Source organism: Bos taurus, chromosome 3 (genome assembly GCF_002263795.3).
Source record: "Bos taurus isolate L1 Dominette 01449 registration number 42190680 breed Hereford chromosome 3, ARS-UCD2.0, whole genome shotgun sequence".
Classification (NCBI taxonomy): domain Eukaryota; kingdom Metazoa; phylum Chordata; class Mammalia; order Artiodactyla; family Bovidae; genus Bos; species Bos taurus.
In genome coordinates this window covers 49,641,180-49,649,821 of record NC_037330.1, presented here as the reverse complement: position 1 = coordinate 49,649,821, position 8,642 = coordinate 49,641,180, and the positions used below count along the sequence as shown (strand labels likewise).

The following is an 8,642-nucleotide window of genomic DNA, read 5'->3' as shown; positions in this document are numbered from 1 at the left end:
CATTCCTTCTGTCTCATCAAAAAAGGCACTTAATCTGATTGAAAGTTTCCTTCTGGGCCCTGGGTTCTGCATGCCCCGGTGGCCTGAGGGGCAGCCTTCTCCCCGGGAGGGCTCTGCCGTCCTGAGGAAGGGTCTGTGAGAGACAGAGCTTTGTCAGGCTTGGCTGCAAGCGGCACGCCTGGCTTTTGTTCCAGGCCATCCCCTTCCTCAGCTCTCAGGCCGTCCATCAAAGCTCAGAAGCACAGACCGAGAATCCTCAGCGGGTCAGTCAGCTCTGGGGTGAATTCCCTGGGTGACATTAAGTGGACAACATTCTCTCAACACCCAGGGTCAAGTTAGGGAGCCAGTACACAGGAAACCCCACTCAATAACACCAGAGAAAATCACTGAGTGACACACCTATGTCCCCAAGTCAACCTCAGAGCCAGTCTCATTTCCAGGGCTGTAGCTGGTGACTGCCCTGGGCATACATCAGCTTGCAGAGCACCCATCCAGGGCAGCCCGGCCCCGGCCTTCAGAACTCAGCCTGCCCCACCCTCCACCCAGGTCTATCTGGAGCCTGTGGGAGGGACTGGTGACATCTTCCAGGCTGGGACTTCACATGGTGGGGGAGCCTGGCAGATACAGACCCTGCCAGGGGCTGAGTTTGTGCCATTCAGGGACAGGGAGTCTCCGCTTCCCCCTACAGTCTTGTGGACTCTGGAGAGCCTGCACGTTCAGAGTGAGGGGGGACTCCAGCAACCATCTGGTCAGTTCCTAGTTTTACAGACACTGACACCAGACAAATTGAGTGCCTCACCCTAAGTCAGTGGCAGGAGGAAGCTAGATCTCAGGGCTCCTGATTCTATGTCCAGTCCTCTTGTAAGAACACCTAAGGGAAGAAAGGAGGAAGAGAGAGAAGGAAAGTAGGAGAGGAGTGGGGAGGAAACTCGATTAGGGCTGTCTCATGGGAACTGAAGCAAAACACAGGTCTCCACAGTGAAGGGCAACTCAAAGTTGTGTGCCTTGTAACATACTCATAAACCTGAGTTCAGGTGCCACGCTGAAAGGCAGAGTGAGAACCCAGTGTCTGCCTTTCTCAGCTGAAGGCTCAGCCTTTAGGAGGAAAGTTCCAATCCAAGATGTCACTGGGACCACAAATCCTTCTCCTTTCAGCTAACCAGTAGCTAGGAGCTGGGATCTGGAATGAAGCAGCCCAAAGTTTGGCTGAGCCCTTGCACTTGCGTAATCTCCCTATACCTTTTCTTTCTTTCTAGCAATAAAACTCCCGGGTTTTAGCTGGCACATGACTGGCTGGAATAAAGATTACATTCCCCAGCTCCTGGTGGCTAAGAGTAGCCTCTGTGACTAGGTTCTGATCAGTGGCCGAGGGATGAGGTGCAGCCTCAAGAAGTCAATTACAAGCAGTGGTTCTCTAGCTGGATAGATTTTGCTTCCCTGGGGACACTGGGCAATGTCAGGGGACATTTTTTCTGTCACACTTGAGAAGAAGGAAGTTACACTGGCATCTGGTGGTAGATGCCAGGGATGCTGCTAAGCAGGACAGGCCCTATGACAATCTGACCCCAAATGCCAATAGTACCAAGACTGAGAAACCCTGCCTTAAGGGAGACAGTGCTCATTTTGCTTCTCTCTCCAAATTACTGACTGGAGTGTGGATGTAAAGGCTGGAATCTAAGCTGCCATCTCTGTCCATGAGGTGGAAGCTACGTGTTGAGGATGATGAAGTAACAAGATTGAAGAAATCTGGATCCTTGATCATCCCGAAATTGCTGTACCTGCTAAGGATGCCTCACTTCCACACTTTGTTACTTAATACAGAATGAAGTTTAACTCCATTGTTTTGGGCTTTCCATCACTTCCAGCTGAACTTCACTGATAAACATTCCTTCCTCCTGCTCCGTTTCCACTCCCCTCAACTTCAGTGCGCCTCTGTACACTCACCCCTCGCCCCTGGTCTCCCCCTGCCTTGCACTCCTTTGTTGCTCCCAGCTTTCACCTCCCGGTTGACTCCAGAGCTATATTCACCCATCCTCTACCTCGCTCTACTTTGACTTCGGATACTGGCTCTAAGATCCATCTTTTTGCAGCTCGGAGTCTATCAAGTCCTGCTCCTTCCAGATTCCCAGTCAATCCAGCCAGTCCTATGAGCAAGCGCATATCATTTGGGTTCTAAACACTCCTCTGTAACCTAGTTTGCAACATGGTACCACGTTCTTCCAGACTGGGTGCTATCTCTAATGACCAGTACAGTGTGGGTGCCACCAGCAGAGTGGAGGCCTGACCAATGGGAATGGTCCCCTCACTTGGGGCACTACCCTTTGGTATGGTGGTCAGATACCCATAGTTATATTACATCTGAAGAATGCATCCATCTATTCATCTATGCATCCATACATCAGTTCATTTGACACTTGCATGAGTTGTGTTTAAGGCTGTAGCACAGAATCTGCTATGACGATACCCTGGAGATCTTTCTATTTATCATTATTGTTTACCACAGGCTAAAAAATGCCAAATCATTGGCCACCAAGGAGGATCAGCCAGAGAAGCAGACAGAAAGGACTGGCCCCTCTCTATTTCTTGATGCTTCCCCATTGCTAGTGTTTAAAAACTTGGTATTAATTAGCCATTTCCTTTCAAATGGGAATTCGTTTGTATAATGGTGGGGTCACATTTATACAGCCATATTGTCAGGGATCCAAAAGTAAACCCTTTGTATTCAAGGGCAGATATTCCAGGAAAAGGAGGGAAATTTCGGCCAGCATATTTGATAATGCTTGAGCCTGACATGTTGAAGATATAACAAAATGTATAGAGTGCATTCTTTCAAGGGGAAAGTGGACAAGGACCAGAGAATAGTAAAACAAGGAGCATCCCAGTCAATCTCCATGTTCATCAGATGAACTGGGATAAATTCTGAGTCTAGTACCAAATTTCTGAGTCATAACTGTCTGGATCCCTGATCAGATGTAAGGCCTGATGTGAGGAGAGAAGCTTCCGACTTAAAGTAATTTGGAGTGAGAACAAAAGTGAATCACCTCAAGAATCTTCCTTCTCAGAATATTTGGGGATTTTGGTTGCCATATCAAGAGGAGGAAGGAGGGAAATTGGTTGCCATATCAAGAGGAGGAAGAAACTAACATTAAAGATGCGGCGTGGGGCTTCCCTGGCGGCTCACCCTTCCCCTCCCACACTGTACTGGAGCTGATCCATGTGACCAATAGAACACAGAAGTGATGGTGTGGGACTTCTGTGGCTAGGTCACAAAGGCATGTGGCTTCCACCTCTCTCTTAGATCACTCAGTCTGGGGGAGGCAGCCCTGTTGAGAGAGGGCTGAGGCAAGGAACTAAGCCCTCCTGCCAACAGGCCTGTGAGTGAGTGGAGTCATCTTGGGAGCAGACCCTCTGGCCCCATTCAAACCTTCAGGTACTCACAGCCCCAAGCAACCTCGAGAGAGACCCTCAGTGTAAGCCACTCAGCTAAATGGCTCCCTGACCCACAGAAACTGAGATAATTTTATTGTTTTGAGTTGCTAAGGTCTGAAATAAGTGGTTAATGCAGCCCTAGATAACTGCTGAGCTTCCCTGGTGGCTCAGGGGTAAAGAATTTGCCTGCCAATGCAGGAGACTCGGGTTCAATCCCTGAGTCGGAAAGATGCCCCTAGAGGAGGAAATGGCAGCCCACTTCATCACTCCTGTCTGGGGAATCCCATGAGGACTGAGGAGCCTGGAGGGCTACAGTCCATGGGGTTGCAACACAACTTAGCAACTAAGCCAACAAAGGTAACTATTACTCCGTTACTGTTAGTCAGTGTGTGTCCGCAGCTCAGTTATCTGCACGACAATCCTGTGAAATAGAAATAACTTTCTTAAAAAAACAAAACAAAAAAGAAATAACTTTCTCCACTTCAGAGGTGTGAAAATGGGTTCAGAGAGCCTAAGTAATTTCCCAAGGTCATACATCTGCCCTCAAATCCTTCTAAACCATGTGCTGCCCCACACAGTCATGCCTCTCTGAGACTTTCTCCTCCTCCTCTGATTGACTTACAAAGATGAGCCTAATTGCTCTGACAGTGGTCTCAGGTTTAAGGCTGAAATTATATGATTGTTATGTATGATTGTTTTCAAACTACCTGCGAAAATCGTATTCTTACAGACTTTGTGAAGCAGCTTCAAGGACTTGGCAGAGATGAGGTGAAGCAAACAGCATTCTAAAGTAATGGCAAAGAAACAACTAAAAAAATGGACAGTGTTTCTAGTTGAAATCAGAAAGCTGATGACAAATAAGACCTCTGCTGGGACAAAGGATTGTTGGTATCATTTGTGGAGCTATGACACGTATACACCATGGGAAAATAGCTGAAGCCATCAAAGCGTGGACACCGCTGGCTGGAGGATCTTATCAGTCACCTTGGCAGCCCAGGTGTGGTCATCACCTACCTGTGCCCTGAGTCTATCTCAGAAAGAGGAAGACAGCCAGGAGTGATTCTTCTGCCAGTTCTGGAATGGACTTGACCTAGGTTCTGTTGGACATAACTAGCAATTGAACTTTTCTTCCCCAGTTCCCCACGCAGTGGGAAGTAAAAGGGCATAGTTTTCTCTGAGGTCATTTTTTGAGTCAATAAATCAGATTGATTCAGAGCTTTTCGATGGAATTTTGAGATCTGCTTATTAAGGACTTAACGCTGATAACAGAAGCCAAGTAGATTAATAAGAGTTCGCTACCTAAGCCCAAGCCAGTGCTTCTCAAACTTTAATGCAAATGAATCACCTGGGACATCTATTGAAATACAGATTTGGCTTCAACAGGGCTAGGGTAGGGCTCCCAGGTGAAGCTGATGCTCCTGGGCCATGGTCAGCAATTTAGCAGGAAGAGCAGAAAGCAATCATTCTCAAACTTGGGTGCTTATGAGAATCACCTGGGAAGTTAAAAAGCTATAGATGCCAGGGTCCTACGCCCAGAAAGTCTGCTTTAATTGGTCTTGTGCATCCTGGGCATTAGGATTCTAGTGTGTGGCAGAATTTGAAATGGCAACCCACTCCAGTATTCTTGCCTGGAGAATCCCATGGACGGAGGAGCCTGGTAAGCTACAGTCCACAGGATCACAAAGAGTCGGACACAACTGAGCGACTTTACCTCACTTCTAACAAGCCCATTTCCAGTTGTTTGCTGGTTCCCTCCTGATCCTTTTCCTGGGAGAAGCAGCTACAGTTCAGGGTAACTGGTAGCCGGGGGCAGGTGCCTGATCCATCTTGCTGCTCTCTCTGTGGCTCCCCTTCTCATCCGGGGATAGGGGCAATGACTGAGTCAAAAGGATGGAGCACATTCATGTATTCACAGAGAACTCAGTGTAGTGCCTGGCACAATGCATTATGACTTCATGATTACTCTCAATTGCTAGAGACTTAAGATTAGTTAAGTTTTAATAGATGGTTATCCTTTGTGGGCCAGGAGTGGAGAAATGCCTTTGTTCAATAACTTGGAAGAAAGAGAAGTGGATCTGAAGGGGATGGGATTCAACACCCACTCCCACAAACTGTGAGACTGAAGGCAGAATTAGGACACTGAAGATCAAGTTCTACTCCCAAGATCATTCAGGCAACATTTCCGGTGCTAAGCAAGCCTTGGGGAGAACTGCCTAAATCAGAAAGCAAGGATGTTTAACTTTCTAGAGCTTCTGGTTTAAAAAGAAGACAAGCTAAGGAATTCCGTGGTGGTCCACTGGTTAGGGTTTCAAGCTTTCACTGCTGTGGGCCCAGGTTTGATCTCTGGTCGGGCAACTAAGATCCCACAAGCTGTGCGACATGGGTGATCTAGCGACAAGAAAGTGTGGTTCCTTCCCCTCAAGATGCTGACAGTCTCAGAGAGGATATAGAAATAAGATAGAAAACTATACGACTCCCACCTCCAACCTAGAAGAGGAGCCCATCCCTACCAGCAGACTTGTCTGAAGAAGGTGGTCTGGGACAGTTTGTGGAGGAGGTAACCCTGGCTCGTCAATTTCAGGCCCTATAGCCTTGCCTTCAAAGGGCTTCAGGATCTTTGTCTCCTGACAAGTCAAACTTACTTCCGGTATCCATCCATGCTCTCCTGTCTGACTTTGCTCAAGATTGCAGAGTACATGGGAGCAAGGAAAGCACTTGTGTTCCTCACCACAGCGTCCCCAGAGACCAGCGCCCTGGCATTTAGCTGTGCTCAGTGCTTAAGTGAATAAGTGTGGTTTTTGCCAGCTCAAAGCCTGAGCGGCTTTGAAGACCCAGGTCAGGCTTGGCCTTTGTCTAGCTATCCCAACAGCAGGGAGTGACTACCACCTACAGGAAGGTCCTACATTCTTCCTGAGCTCTTCCAGGCTTGGAAGCCTTGTTGGCAGCCACGAGGTCTGGAATCACACGCTGGTGCTGCCTGCCTCAGACACGGTATATCTGCTTCTGCCTTAGTTTCTCTTTGTGACTAGACTCCTTCTCTGAACACCAGCCTACTGGTCCGAGACTGTCAACCAGTTCTTTCCAAAACCTTCCCTTTGGGGGCTGGGTCATGTTCCATTTATCCTCAGCTGTGATTCTTGTCCTCCTGTGAATGGGCTGATGGCACAGAACCATGGAACTGGCCCAAACCTGATTTGGTCATCAGTGCCTTGAACCTCGGTGACCTTTTCCACCAGCACCTGCTGCAGCCAAGTTAGCTGGACCCGTTCACTGCTCAGCCACTGCCATTTCCCCAGCCCTGACCTATCTTCTTCCTCCTTCCTCCCTAGTCTGTTTGCTAACCCTTGCCTGGAGTTCCCTGCAGGCAAGTCGGCCCTAGGTTAGGTAGCCCTTTCCAAATGCAGCTTCCTCCCTGCTTTGCCCTTTCAGGATGTAATATCAGTCTCTCCCCTTGAAGCTCCTGACCACTGCATCTGTCTCACTCGGACACTGTTTTATCTTGCATCACAATTGTGTACCTTTCATCATATCTCCTAGGCAGTAAGCCAGGTGCACGTCTTTTTCCTTTGTATGTCAACCACACTCAACCATTGCTTGTTGAAGAGATGAAGTCATAAGACAACACTAAGCACAAATCAAATGGGATGTAATTTTCTGTGACCCTTGGGCTCCATTCCATTCAGCCTGTGTATCACCTCCTAAATTAACCATTCTAAAACACAGCCATTCTCATGCCAAAAGAAACGGCCTACTGCGTGAAATCCACGTTTCTCATCCTGAACCAAGCTTGCCCCCAGCCCCCTTGCCACATCTGGCCTCTATTCTACTTGCCCAGCATCCTGACGCTGCAAACCCTCACCCCAGCTGGACATTCATAAGGACTCTTTTGAGTCTCTTTTCTATGTTAATATCTAAATTTCTTCATCCTGGCGCTTTTTCTTTTCCTTCTCCTATTCCACCTTGCCACCTACTGTATTAAATAGCTTGCTTAATGGTGAGCACTAAGCTTATTAGGATGAAAAAAGCAATCATTTAAATGTTGTGAGCAGATTTTGTCTTCATAAATCCTTCAGGGATGCATTGTTTTTCTCTTGCTTTGGGAAACCATGTGGTTGCATTCAGGAAGATAAGAATCCATATAAGGTTCTTGGGGGAGAATAATGAGGAAACCACGGAGCTGAAGGTAGATGTTTTAGTTGGAGAAGCTGAGCCTTCTGTTTGGTACATCATGCAGAAGCTGAGCGTTCTGTTTGGTACATCATGTAAATATGATGTCAACAGCTGAGTAGGAGTCCAGTAGGGAGGTTGAGAATGTTTCTTGAGTTGCAACAAATTTAGCTGACCCTGTATCTGAGGTGGTTTGTTCCTGCAGAATGTATGAGATTTCTTTATTGAGAGCTGCTTGCTAATAATAACAGCACACAGTTGCTACACACTTACTGTGTGCCAGGACAGAGAGAAACCCTTTCAAGGATTAACTCCCATAATCCTCACAACAACTTTAGGAGTTTTCAGAGGTGGAGGAGAAGGCTCAGAAAAGTTAGAGCTGATGTCTTACAAATTAGAGGCAGAACCAAGATGTGAACACCAGGAGTCTGACTTCACAGCCTATGTTCCTAACCGCCACTCCCGGAGTGTTTGATTTTTTAAAAAATCTCTTCCTTTACATTTTTCCTTTTACAAAAGATAATTAGTATAGAGTATATGCTTTTTATTTGGGAATGCAAACTCAAAAACAGTTTACTGGTAGGGATACCCAATCACATTTTGCCACTTTTTCATATGCCATCTTGCATTAGTTTGCTCCTTGTTTCATAGTCACAGGTATTTCTCCCAAGGAATCTGAAGTGTCCTTAAAGGTAGGGATTGTGTCTTAAACTTCTATTCTAGCTCCCACAGTAGGCCCAACTGCATCCTCCCTAAATACTCCTTGAATTGAATTACACTGGTATTCCAATGACCTTCTCCCTCTGGAGCAAAGCAAAGCTAGTGAAAATAAATAGAAATACAGTGGATTTCTAGAGATTCTGGGGAAGGCTGAAGCTGCTTCTAAGCACTGCAAATATAACTCAGTAACTTAAAAATAATCCTTCTATACAAACATGAGAAGTGTTACTAGAGACTCCCAGAGGGGTATAATGATCTGAACTTAAAAATAAGACACCAAGATGAAGTAGGGTTTTGCTGCCCAGGGAACTCAAATTGCAGCTCGG

At 46.9% G+C, this 8,642-nt stretch overlaps 1 long non-coding RNA gene across 1 annotated transcript; it reads left to right on the top strand.

The window, feature by feature from the left end:
• The first annotated feature begins 3,257 nt into the window (after window positions 1-3,257).
• On the top strand, window positions 3,258-4,647 carry LOC112445876 (uncharacterized). The gene is made up of 2 exons (XR_003033882.2): window positions 3,258-3,430; window positions 4,160-4,647. It is a non-coding gene; the product is annotated as an uncharacterized lncRNA (long non-coding RNA).
• The last annotated feature ends 3,995 nt before the right edge of the window (window positions 4,648-8,642 follow it).